Here is a 13524-nt window from a genome sequence, read left to right as displayed (position 1 = left end):
TACAGGTTCTGTGTCCCTATGGAATGAGAAGAGGCACCAGAGGGATTGTCTTCCAAACCAGACTGAGAGCCTACAAACAATTCCATCAAGGCTTGGCAGCTGAGGAACTAGGAACTTGGGTGATTGGAAAGGCAAATAAGCAGGTACTAGGAGGCATGACTGAGCCCTGAAGTCACAATTCACAAGATGTTATACCTGGGACACAGCAGTACAAAAAAACCTAAAATAAAAATCAACCAGCCCTGGTCTTCTAGGCCTTTCTGGTAGCTCTGGATCTTGATGATTAGAGTGGCTGGCTAACAATTGTGTTTTGCTCTGTGAGGTTTATTATTGTTGTTGTTGTTATACAATCTCTGTGATAGATGGAACAGGATTTTTACTTGTCTTTTTGTTTATATTTTATTCTTTCAGAGTTTCTCCTATGTGCACCATCTTTTTCTCTAGCTCCTCAAATCTTTGCTCAATTTGGACACTTTGGTCTGAAAGTTAAAAAAAAAATAGCATCCAAAACTTACAGACATAGAAGTATGTTTTATTTATTCCTGAAGTTCATCTATGAAATTTGATCGAGTTGAGAAACTTCTAGCTAATAAGAAACCTCCACATTTATGGAAACATAAAAATTAAATAATGTTAATGAGAATACCAATTATCTCCAGAGCTTAGTGGTACATTTATTCCACTATTCTTCCTTTGCTTTGAGAAATTCACTGCTATTTCCAAAAGATGCACAGAGCTGTCACACGTTCTTACTGCAAGAGACTGCTCCTTAGTTATGGCTACTGTGAGAAGACACTCTGTTTACCTAGTAAATAGCTTAAAATGTATGTCAGTGGCCTGCAGTGTCTAGCACTAACTGATACATATAAGAAAACTTGAACTTCCTAGGGAGTAGAATATTCACCCTATTCTTTCATTCTCCATCCCCTCCACATTCAGGTTTTGAATTGCTGTTGCCATGGTGCAAAGTCCTCCAGGGGATGCCATTTTAGAACCCCTCTAAAGCCAGGGAGAGAGGTTCAACTTCTGCTGACAGTCACTACACTCCCAGGAGAGACCAAGAATATACAGGTGCTCAGGATTTCCTCCCTGAGCAAATAGTCACTCCAGGAGAAATATAAGCCAAGAACAACAAGGGTTAAATCACTCCCAGGAGAATTTCTTCTGAGAGAGAAAATGTCTGCAGGTGTTTTCTTCTGAAAAGCCACAACAAAGTTTTCTAGTATACCAGGGTACTTTGCTCCTCCTCCCCACAGGGAGACAGTATGTCACTCATTGGACTCTGCTGCTGTAGCAGGGAACAGAACAATCCCCATATTGTGCTGCAAAAAATTCAGGCTGACCATGGGTAGTCTGGATCAGCCAATCTGGGCTGCCCTGTGCAGTGCTGCCATCTGTCTCTCAGCAGACTAAGGAAGTGCAAAGCATCCTGTGCACAGGGCCTCCCCTGGCATCAGCACTTGCAAGGATTCTGCTGTTCAGGGCCTTGGCATTCAAATCACTGTTCAGGCATCACCAGGTAAGTTTTTCCACCAGGAAAATATATCTGAGAGAATTCTCGGAGATCATTTGTATGTGTGTGTGTGTGTGTGTGTATCTTTCAATATCTGCAGCTGGTGACCAGCTCACCAACTTCTACTAAGAAGCGTGGCACCTACTTTCCTATTCCCATCTGTGGGACAGAGTGTTAGGTATATAATTTTGGAATAGAATAGAAGGATGCAACATAGGTGCAAAATGAATCCGGGGCCTTACACATAGAGCAAAAATGGAATAGCCTCAAAAAGAGCCCACTTCTGAATGAGGTGGCCAATTGGATTATCTATCACTGTTTCCCCATGTACTGTATATCTGCATATACATGTATACTGGATATACATTTGAGGCCAGCAATCTGGTTTTCTTTTGAATTCCCATGTGATCAAGTGTGAAAGGATCTTTAAACCTTTTATTGTATTAATACTGGTTTTCAGGCAACAGCCAAAGTGGGCAAATGGAAGTGTTATGTGGCACTACACATTGCTACAGTTAGAATATGCCATAGTTTGTTTGGCCATTCTCTACATGTTGAAGGTGCTTCTTTGGAGAGGCGGGGACTGAGCAGTCCTCCATTTTAACCATCAGTGATCTCCAAAACTCCAAAGGTTAGAGACTAAGATAACTAATTCTAGAATACAAGTTATCAACTTTTTTGTTTGTGTTTCATATCATTTCCTTAGTATCTTCTTTTTTCCAGGACATAAAAATAATAAAAGATGGATATACATATATTTAGACACACAGCTTTCAACTGTTTTTGCCTCTCTGCATTCTTGATATTAACTGGAAAACCTGGATCACAACCTAAACTGAGAATTAATGGAGGCCTTCTAAGTTAAGGAAGAAATCTAAAGTTAAATTATAAGGAAAGTGGCATGCTACCAATAAAAATAAAAGAGGAAGGATGAAACTTTGCATTTAATTTGTTGAGAAACACACCTTAAAAAAATTGGGTATTAGTTCAGATAAAAATGTATTCTTATAAGCTGGAAGAGTCTAACAGTCTAGACCACAGTATACCAATCTATAAAGAAAGCCAAGAGCCTAGGTAAAGGAAGGAAAGATTTATATCATGCAACTGACCAAACACACAAACACCATAGACTGCAGCAGCACAGAATAATTATATTAAAATGTACTTATGCTCTGTAAAAATCACATTGTACACTTCCATGTTAGTTTCTGTCTCAGTTCTCTACCATGTGTGTTTTACAGAGGCAGCACAGGAAGAAAAGAACCACAAAAAGTTCTTATGGAGTATATTCTCTGTACCCAGGGATGATGATGACTATTTTTTCTCTCACCTAAAGGAACTAGAAGTTGCAGTATTCTAGCTATATGAACCTTACAAAGCATTTTTGTGTATTAGATTAAATGTACTCTGTAAATGCAAACTAGTAGTAGTAGTAGTAGTCTAGCTTTGATATTGGTTTACTCACAATGTATCAGGTCTTGCTTGCTGTTTTAAACTGCCTACATGCTGTGGAAGAAGGGTCTTGTTCTCCTTGCTTCCCTTGGTGAGATTAGAGCTGTGCGAATAATTTATATTTTGATTTGGCCAACCGGGAATTTAAAACCTATTCAGTTTAACTTGTAATATTTTCCCCCTATATTTTCCTCACAAAAAAGAAAAAAAAAAAAAACAGAATTGGTTTTTCCTCTCTTGTTTTTAAGTAGCTGTATTAAAACCTACAGAAAAATGGAAAAATAGCTTAGAAAAAAGGATTGCCTCTCTTCATCTGCCCGCCAAGAGTTGGGATATTGATCCAGCATACGAGAGACCCAAGTTTAAATTTTTTACTCTGCTGGAGAGGATTTCAGTCCACATCACCCATATTCTTACCCAGCATGCTGCAGGGTCCCCTGGGAATTAGTAAAAGAAACCCATTTTCAGACTATCTATATGTCAGCAATTAAGAAACTGTTATGGCAAATAGGAAATCTGAATTCCAGAGTCCAATACAATGAATACATAAAAAAATGGGAGTATCCAGGATTCTGTAAAAGGGGGTGAAGGAGCAGCCACGGGTATTGTAGGGGTGGCTGAACCCCCTGCTCCCAGCTTCTCCTCCCATCAGTGGACAGGCAAACCCTGTTACTGGTGCTCCTGCTTCAGGACTGTTTAAGACCCCCAATCAGGTTAGAATCTTCCCTCCCTCCTTTTTGTCCCTCCTCCCTTCCCCTCTGCACCCAGTGACATATCCACTGCCCTCCTTCCCTCACCTGCTGCTCCCCCTGGCTGAGCCAGCTGGCAACAGAGTCCAACGGAAGTAGGATAGAAGCAGCTGTACAGCAGGGACAGCAGCAGTGGGGAATGGGAGAGGATGGGATGTGCCATGGAGAGAAAGACAAGGGGATCTTATTCTCTTCAGGGACTTAAAACAAAAAAAGTTCCCAGCTGCTGCTCCTGTGATATCGACTGAAAGGGGGTGGAGATGCACCTGTGCTTCTGTACCTTCTCTGGATCCACTCGTGTGTAAAAGTGTTATAAAAACTAGAGAACCACTACTGTCAACAACTCCTCCTCCTCATTCTCTCATAATTTGTCACCCTAATTCTCAATTTCTTTGGCTTTTACAGGTACCTAAAATAGAAACAGCTTGCTTAGAAATATCAAAAGCTTCTCATTTCCATGGTCACATATTCCATTTGAGTTCACAAATAATGTTGAATACTATGAAATGATAATTAATAAACAATAAAAAAAATTCTCCCTCTCTAGGTGATAAGACAAATTTATAGAGGTTTTATAATATCCAATTCAGTCTCCTTGATTGTATGAGGTTTTCAATGAACTTGCTAGTTTTTAATCACATGTACTTCTGTCATCTGCCAACTGTTGCTGCTTTTTCCTTTGGCAGTACAGTTGAAAGAAAAAAAAAAGATAAGTTGGAATCAGCACTGAAGTACAAGTCTTTACTGAAGGAAATGGCGTAGAGATGCAACTTACAGACTAAGAGAATTGGAGATCCAACGGTTTATGTAAGCAAGATCTCACTTAATAAGAAATTGTAAGGTAAATCCCTATCGTGCTTTCTGCCTGACTTCAGACTTACACAGCTAATTACCTCTCTGCTTATTTATTACTATGTCTCTTAGGAGTCCTAGTGATGAACCAGGATACATTATGGTTCCACGTCACTTTAGAACCCTCTATGGATAAATATGCATAAATCATTTATGAGGGGGGAAAAAAAAATCACTGGACATCTGTTTTCTACTTACATATCACTTAGAATCCAGGGGGTGTCTATACATATGCTCTGAGTGGGGTGGGTGGGCCATTTTAATTAGAATGGCTCCCAGTTACTCTAATTAAAATGCTGCAGTGTCACAAGTATTCAGTGTCCTGCATTTCAAAATGCTATAAGCAGGGGGTTTAAAATAAAATGAGCTGTAGTTAAAGCACCCCCACGGCCATTTTGAAATGTGGGATGCTGAATACAGGCGACAGTGAGGTACACTAGAGTGTTCAAATTAGACCTAATTGGAGCACATGTAGAGGCAGGAGTTCTCTAAGGCTAACAGGTTTTGAACATGACCTAAATGACCTTAATGAGACCTGGAATCACTGTGAACCACCTTATAAATTAAAATGTTTTTAGTTGGGCTCCTAAAAAGGGCTTTGGGAACCTAACTTCAGACAGCCAGATTTGATGTCTATTAAAACAGGAACAAAAATGTTTTTGCTCACACATTTCATTGATGCCTAGGCGTATTTACTTAGCTTACTGATGGCTAGAGGCTATTTGTTTTGAGCATGTGTTCTGTTAACTGAAGTGGGAATATTCATTTAATTTTGGCACACTAACACCAGCTTGAGAGTGCATTTACGTTGTTACATAGATACCCATGTGCTTTCTTCAACGTACAGTAAAAGCTCTGTTAACTGGCATTTTAGTAACTAGAACACTGTACTAAGTAGAATTTCTGGCCAGCCGGCTGGGTAGCCAGACATGGGGGGAGAGCTTGCACATGACGGCCACTGCCGCCACTTCACACGCAGCTACTCCCTGCTCCGCGTGCAGCCACCCCCACCCCGCAGCCATGCTCCAAGTCTGGCCAAAAACCCTTGCCTCAGGTAACTGTCATTTTTAGATTACTGGCAACCCTCAATTCCCCACTCATGCTGGATAACAGAGCTTTTACTGTATATCCCAAACACCCTATGATCAGAAACTTGGCATTGGTTCCATTTAGCTCAGCATACCTACAAATGGCAAAAACCCAGTTCTGTGAAAACAGCAGGAGTCCAGAACCATCATGTAGTTTGTATCTGAGGGAGCCATTGCTCATAGCAACATTACGAAATGCAATACAAGGAAGGCTTCTGCCCACATATCTGCATGTGTCAGGGTATGTTTAATGGCAACAACTTATGTGCAGCTGTCAAACATGTAAGAAAGGTAACATGAGCCAATTTGCATTAGAATAACCACTACCTTCTGTTGGAAAAGATGCTTTAGTTTCATCTTGTGGGTAGAGCGTAGGTCTTAACAGGAAGCATCTAAACAAAGTTCTATCTGTTTGGATAATGGGGTTTTTCTATCACAGCTAAATGACTGATTGTCACCTGTATGTGGCATAGGTATCATAAGAGGCTTTTAATATTCATAATCTGGATGTGCTGAGTTTGTAACCACATGTTCTCTACATGTTCATACTGTGATACCTCATACTACATCATTTTCTTTAAAGTGAATGTTTCCTAATTGCTGCAATGGGAAAAGCTGGGCTATCATAGAAGCTAGCCCTTATGTTCTTCTGTTTTTTAGAAAGAATACACTTATTTCTAGACACTTGTCACTTTTAGTCAAAAATCAATGCTGGCATTTGGAAAGACAGATCTGATTGATGCTTGTCAAGTTTAACATAACATTTTGAAATAACCTACTTGCCAAGAACTACAAGGCCTGTTCACCTACAAAGGAAGTGTTTGCCATCCTTTAAATAAGGATCACAGCTAGGATGTCAGGTTATCACTAATTTCCAAGATCACACTTTTGTTGTCACTGCAAAGGGTAAACATTACTTTGCAAATTATAAATACATGCACCATATCCCTGGATTATCATCTGAAATAAAATAAAGTTTAGTATATTTAATATTTGTATTAATGTCTAAGGACCCTGACCAAGATTGGACTCAGTGGGCATGACTGCGCGGGCACTAATGCACCTTTGCTACTGCACTTTAAGCTCCGTACCTCTCATATAAGGTACTACATAAATGCGCAGCAGTCTGCCCTAATATTCAGTAGAAAAAGTGCATGCCTTTTTAGTGGTGCTTAATTCACGGTAGCCTATTTCTACTGTGTATTAGCACTGTTTTTGATGTGGTGCTTTAATGCATGGTAGAATAGGCTACCAAGCATTAAACCACATGAGTAGACATGCCCAGTATGTTGGGCCCTGTAGAAACATATTAAAAGAAAATCTAGGTCCCAATGGACATGCAACCAAATAAAGGAAACAGAGCACAGAGAACAAAAGAAATTTGCTTAAGGTCACACAGCCAGCCAGTAGCTACAGAAATGGAATCCAGATCTTGAGTCCCTGTCCCTCTGCTTCAATTCACTGGAATACACTGTATTCAGAAGCTGGAAGATGTCATCTGTCCTTCCTCTCCTGCATTGCTAAAATATCTGAGACAAGAATTTCTTAGGGAGATAGCTGGTCCAATAAAAGTTATGTCATTGGGATTGTCAGACAAGCTTTTGAATGCAAGACATTCTCCATCAGGACCTGACAAAGAATGTCTTGCATTCAAAGTTTGTCTAACCTAATCCTAATGATGTGGTTGGTCCAATAAAAGATATCACCCTAAGAAATCCTTGCTTCTTGCATAATATATTGACTGTCACAGCTACAACATCACTGTTAAACTACTCTAAACTATTAGACTTTCTTTTCATTGATACAGAGTACATTTATATGTGCAAATGCTCTGGTCTGCTTTTACTCTAGAATACTCTAGAGTTAACCCACCCCAGCAGACATCTACGCATGCAGGAAAGTGGAAGCAGATTTGCTGCTCATGGCAGCAGTCTACACCTGTCCCCACCAGCCCTGCACTGGCCCCTTGCAGCAGCCAGAGAGAGCTCTAGACACCCCCTGGGTGCTAGCCCAGGGGCTGCCAGGGAGCACCAGGCCAAGAAACAACTGTTTCCTGGTCAGGGCTGGCACATGGTGGGGACAGCCATTGAATCATAGAAAATTAGGGGTTGGGAGGGACCTCAGGAGTCATCTAGTCCAAGCCCCTGCTCAAAGCAGGACCATCCCAGACAGCATTCCAGCCAGGGATTTGTCAAGTTACATAAAAAACTTCTAACAATGGAGATTCCATCACCTCTCTAGGTAACCAGTTCCAGTGCTTCACCACTCTCCTGGTGAGAAAGTTTTTCCTAATATCCTACCTAAGCCTCCCTGGCTGCAACTTGAGACCATTGCTCCTTGTTGTCATCTGCCACCACTGGGAGCAGTCTAGCTCCATCCTCTTTGGAACCACCCTTCAGGTAATTAAATCCTCTATGGGGCTACTATGGGGCTGCTATGGGGCTACAATGTCCCCCTGTCCTGGCAGCAGGGAGTTCCCAGCCCCTGCTCCATAATCACAAAAAGCACAAGCCATCCACAGTCATGGAGCCTGGGCTGGGAGATTCTTTTCTCCCAGCCCTCATTCCCCAATCACAAAGCTGGGGCTGGGAGCCCTCTGCTGCTGAGACAGGGGACATAGTTCCTGCCCAGGATCTGGTGGTGGAGCCCCCCGACCCAGCAACAGGCAGCTCCTGGGGGCATAGAGCAATCTCCTGCCCCCTGCTGCCCAGTACCATATTTGTTCCTGGTTGGTCATTTACATGTGCACTACTGTGCAGTAAGTAATCAGGAGTAAATTTGCTACTTGTATTTTCAGGTAGCAAATTTACTCATGATTAAAGCAAATTACTGCACAATAAAGCATTTGCATGTGTAGACAGTGATGCCTACTGCACAGTAATTAGCTCTAATCTTGAGTAAAGTATCTCATGTAGATGAGCCCATAGAGACATATCCCAGTTCTACATCATACATTGTACCCTGTGGAGATTACAATATATACTGCTAGTCATCTAATCTCTCACACAACAGAAAATAAAGACATGGGAAAAGTATTTATGGGGTACTATGCCCTGGCACCCTGGTTGAGAATTTCTGATCTAAAAAGAAGGTCTGTTAGAGTATGGGACTGGAAGTAAGCTTAAGTATCAGCATGGACATACCCTTAAGCACCTAAATTCAAAGTCTTGTTCAGGTGTCCCATTTACTATGTATAAGCTGTTGTTCTGTGTTCAGTTATAAGCAGCCCTCTTCTCTCTCCTTTTCTCTGCATACTGTAATCAAAGTTGATGATGAAGGTAATGATGCAGAATAATGCCCAAAATATAATGATAACAGAATAACTGCATCAAACATTTTCAAAATGATCACCCAGAAGAAATATGTGTCATTCTGCATTTAGTTCAATATAAGTAGATTGGTTTTCCTGGAAAACTGAGAAATTGTTAATAATATGGAGCTAATTTGCTGGCGACTTAGGTAATAATTTTCTTTCTAGATCTGAATATAATTATAAATCTTATTTATCCAATCCACATCTTGCACCAACAGATGCACAATAGAGGACAGTTGTTCAGAAAAAAATCCTATCTTTAATTTGCTCAGATTTTTAACGTGTTAGGTTGCTGCTTTGGGCCTTATTGTTTTCACCCAAATTGTTCTCTTTCCCTTTTGTTAAAATGTTGCTTCTTTGTCAAGCTTGCAATGGATTTCTCACAGAATATGGTCTAGCTTCTCACTTGTGCTGTTTGTACCACTGTTGGTAATTCTACCACAGTTAAGATCTCACATAGAGTTTGATTATTTTATTCTGAGTAGCCATACTGAAAGCTGCTTACATCCTCATGGATGGACCTGTTGCTCTTTCATGACTCTAATTTATATAGGAATATGCTTAGGATATTGGTACTAAAGGCTTGTAGCTTAATGCTGATCATGTGTAACTTCCATATTAAGGCAAGCTTCCAAAAAGCAGTGCTTTCCTTCTCACAAAAAAGACACAGGAGTGTCTTGTTTAGTGACCTCACACATTTCTTAGGGCTTCTCTCATAAAAGAAAATGCAACATGCCAATAAAAACATTTATTTATTTACAAAAATTGTTTTTGTTTTTAGCTCCTTTGTTTTGTCCAGTGATGATGACATAACAGGGGTATATTACTAATTAAGGTCATGACTCAAGATAAAATAAAATAAAATAAAATAAAGGACAATATATGGTTATGGCCCCTTTTGTCTGCCTTCACAACTTGCTTTATTCCCCTGAGCTTGGGAAAAACTGGCTATGAAAAATGTTCTTGTTTCATGAAAAGCATTTTAATCAACTTCCTCGTACTTCCCCTTACTTTTTCATATCGTGGTTTGAGATGAATAGCAGCAGCAGCAGCATTCTCTCACAGTTGAGGATGATTATCTTTCATGGTTGTCTTATCTGGGGTCCAAAGATAGATGGTGTGGCCTACCCAAGATTGACGGATGCTGTTACAGCTCAGGCACAGGTTTCCATGCAGGGTGGGTGGCTCTGGGTTCTTGGTTTGGTTTGTGACACACTGTTTCTGCCACTCCCACTTCTCCATCTCCTGTTGTCATTTTAAGGTTTCAAAGTACTAAGATCCTTGCCGCAGACTCTTCCTCCATTTGTGCCAGTCCTGGATGATAGTCTCCCATGAGTTGATGTTCATGTTTCATTTTTTCAGGTCAGCCTTGAGGATGTCCTTGAAGTGCTTTCTCTGCTCTCCTCTTGAGTGTATGTCTTAACTGAGATGAGAGAATAAAACTTTCTTTGGGAGCCTGGAGTCAGATATCTGGATGACATGGCTGGCCCAGTGAAGTTGATATTGGATGATCATCCCCTCAATGCTTGTGGTGTTTGCTTGTGAAAGGCCACTAATGTTGGTGCATCTGTCTACCCACTGGATTCAAAGGATCTTCCACAGGCAGCACTGATGGTTCAGTGACTTGAAGCATCTCCTGTATATTATTTATGTCTCAGCTCCATACTATAAAAAGGTAGGGATTACAACTGCTTGATAAATCAGGAGCTTGGTTTTAGATTTGCACATCTGAGGTGATGTTGGATTTCTTCATCAATGTCAACCTTCTGCAAGAGATGGCTTCCAAGGTAGGGGAAATACTTAATGTTCTCCAGAATTTTCCAGAGATTTCTCTTGCATTCTCCAGAGTTCAAATACTCAATGTTTTCTGGAGAATACTTGTAAAGGGCAGCTAGAATTCATTTTGTGGGGTATAAATATCTGCAGTCCTTCAGGAGGGGTAATCAGAACTTAGAGTAAGAACACTAACCAATGAAACTTGAACAGAACAAAGAGGTGTCTAAACTGGATGCAAAATCCTCATGCATTTAAAGAACTACTCATATGGTGTAAATCAACAAAGATCATACTGGCTGGGGGTCTAGCCTTGAGTGTCACATGCAATAAAGGACTAAATTCCACATGTGCCTGAGGTACCATATTATCTCTTACCAGGATACAGAGACAGGAAAGGAGTATTAGAGACCATGTGTAACACTGTGCACTTAGGGCAATCGTAATCACAGCTAAGCTTTTTATACTGCATGATCACTGGAGAAGAATAAAAACAATTTAACACTGCAGCCTAGTGCTAAAAATGCTTAGCCAGGAGTGGGAAGGTCTGTATTATGGTCCTTGCCATCAGGACTGTTTTTACTTTCTTATGGAACTACTGTATATTGGGAAAATATGCAAATATCCCTTAGAGCAGTACCAGAACCCAGGGCTCCTTTTTAAACTGAAGGTTCTAACTATGCAGCAAGATCTCATGGTACCTTTTCTTTTTGCTAAATGGCTCTTTCATACTTGGCTCTACAGCATCAACAGAAGGGCTAGAAGTGGTCCCACAAAAATTAATCCATACCTTTAACTAGAGCACTCTCAAGGGAGGTAAAAGATTTTGGTTTGAATCCTGTTCAGCCAAGGTATTCGTGACAGGGGGTTGTCCTGAGGCCAACCTCTGCATCAGTCTACCCACCTGTCTTGGGCAGTCTGCCTGCCTATCTTACCTGCCATGCCTTGTTAGTAGATAATTAAGTTGTTTATTCAGCAGGAGGCTGCTCTTCATGCACCCAGGTATACCGGGTGATACATACATGCTCCGACCTCTGCTACATGTCCCATGCCTTGCAGGTGTTACAGCCATCATCAACTCTATATGCCCCTGGCTCCTGTCTCTCTGCAACCCACAGGCACCAGGTTCTCTAGTGACTGGCTTTCTGTGCCTCTCTCTCAGGTGCCTGGCTCTGCATCCCCTTAGCTACCCCTCTCTGGCATTATGAGTGCTGCACCCCTCTGGGTTCACTGTGCCCTCTTGGCACTCTGGGCTCTTCCAGGTCATATACCCTCTCCCCAGGCACTACTGAGGCCTCCAAACCTCCCCTTCTAGTCTCATCCCACTCCTCTGGGGGTAAACATGAACACAAAACACAAGCTCCTAAGCTATAACTTATACTAGCAACAACAACTGTGCTATGCCTCTTTAAGGGGACAAACTTCCACTCAAAGTAACATGCCCCTATTCTAGGTACCTTGGAGACTCCCTGTAGTCATGTATCACCTAAATACCAAAGCAAGAAGTACCAGGAGAGCTTCAGCAGGCAGGAGCTCCTTCCCTACCAGTTGCCAGAGAGATTGTGTATCTGTTAGCAACAGCCTGCGCTTATATATCCCAGAACCCTGCCACCTGCCAGTCAGATGATGTTGACAGGTGTGGCCAATTACTCCCTTAGGCTGTTACCCCAGCAACCTGCAGCTAGAGAGCTCTGTTTTGCCTGAAGAGCTCCCTGGCCAGGCTTCTTCAGCCTTAAGGAGCAGGCACATCTTAGTGCCCTGCTACTGTATGCCTAGAACTCAGGATTCCTACTTCTCTGGGCATGTAATCTAATTACTGGATTAGGGGGTATCAACACCATCACCACCACCTAATAAGCTCTTTTCAGTTAACCTACTTTTAGAGAAGGCCCTGAAGCTTTGTAAGACAATTTCAGCTCCAAACAGGAGCAAGCATTCAGACACACCCCTCTACTTCTCATTGTCTTACTTGCTACCTCTAATTGGCTCTCCACAGAAGGTAAAGTTATGTGTTATTCCATGACTATACTAAACCTGGTCATGTTAGACCAGGGGTAGGCAATATACAGCCCACAGGCTGGATCTGGCCAGACAGGCCATTCTATCTGGCCCATGGGGCCCCTAAAAAAATTACTAAATTAATATTTATTTGCTCCCACCTGTCTGTCAAAGCTGATAGGAGCCAGGGACAGTAGGACTCAGAGGAAGCCCTCAGAATGCTTGCAGGCTTGAGCAACTCAGCCCCGCTCCAACCCCAGCCAATTCCCTGCTTTCCTGCTCCCGCCCTACTCCAGCATCACATGGCTGTAGCTCCCGGCTGCATCATCAGACTGCTCTAGTACAGGGGGGAGAGGTGTGTGCGTGTGTGTGCAGGCTCAGGGGCAGAGTGTGTGTGCATGCAGGCTCTGGGGCAGAGTATGTGTGTATGAAGACTCAGCAGCAGAGTTTGTATGTGTGTGTGCTGGTTCAGGGGCAGAGTGTGCATGTGTGCAGACTCAGGGGCAGAGTGTGTGTGTGTATGCAGGTGTGGGGGAAAAGTGTGTGTGTTCATAGGGTGAGGTTCACATGCACACCCCACCATACACATGCACCCACACACCCCCTTGCACTGCCATACACAACCCCCAGCCACCCTCCCTCACACACACCCCCAGACACCATACCCACCCACACCCCACATGTCCACCCACACCCCACATGCTCCCTCACTCCACATACCTACACACCCGCAGCCCCCGACAAACCTATACCCACCTCCCACAATATACAAAAGTAAGACTTCAT

The 13524-nt window shown here is 42.2% G+C and overlaps 1 long non-coding RNA gene across 1 annotated transcript in view; it reads right to left on the bottom strand.

The window, feature by feature from the left end:
• Window positions 1-13524, bottom strand: part of LOC109285662 (uncharacterized) — a 161359-nt gene that overhangs the window by 135037 nt on the left and 12798 nt on the right. The gene's annotated exons all lie outside the window — the stretch shown is intronic.

This window comes from Alligator mississippiensis, chromosome 1 (assembly GCF_030867095.1).
Source record: "Alligator mississippiensis isolate rAllMis1 chromosome 1, rAllMis1, whole genome shotgun sequence".
NCBI classification, from domain to species: Eukaryota; Metazoa; Chordata; order Crocodylia; family Alligatoridae; genus Alligator; species Alligator mississippiensis.
This window is presented reverse-complemented; position numbering and strand designations above follow the sequence as displayed.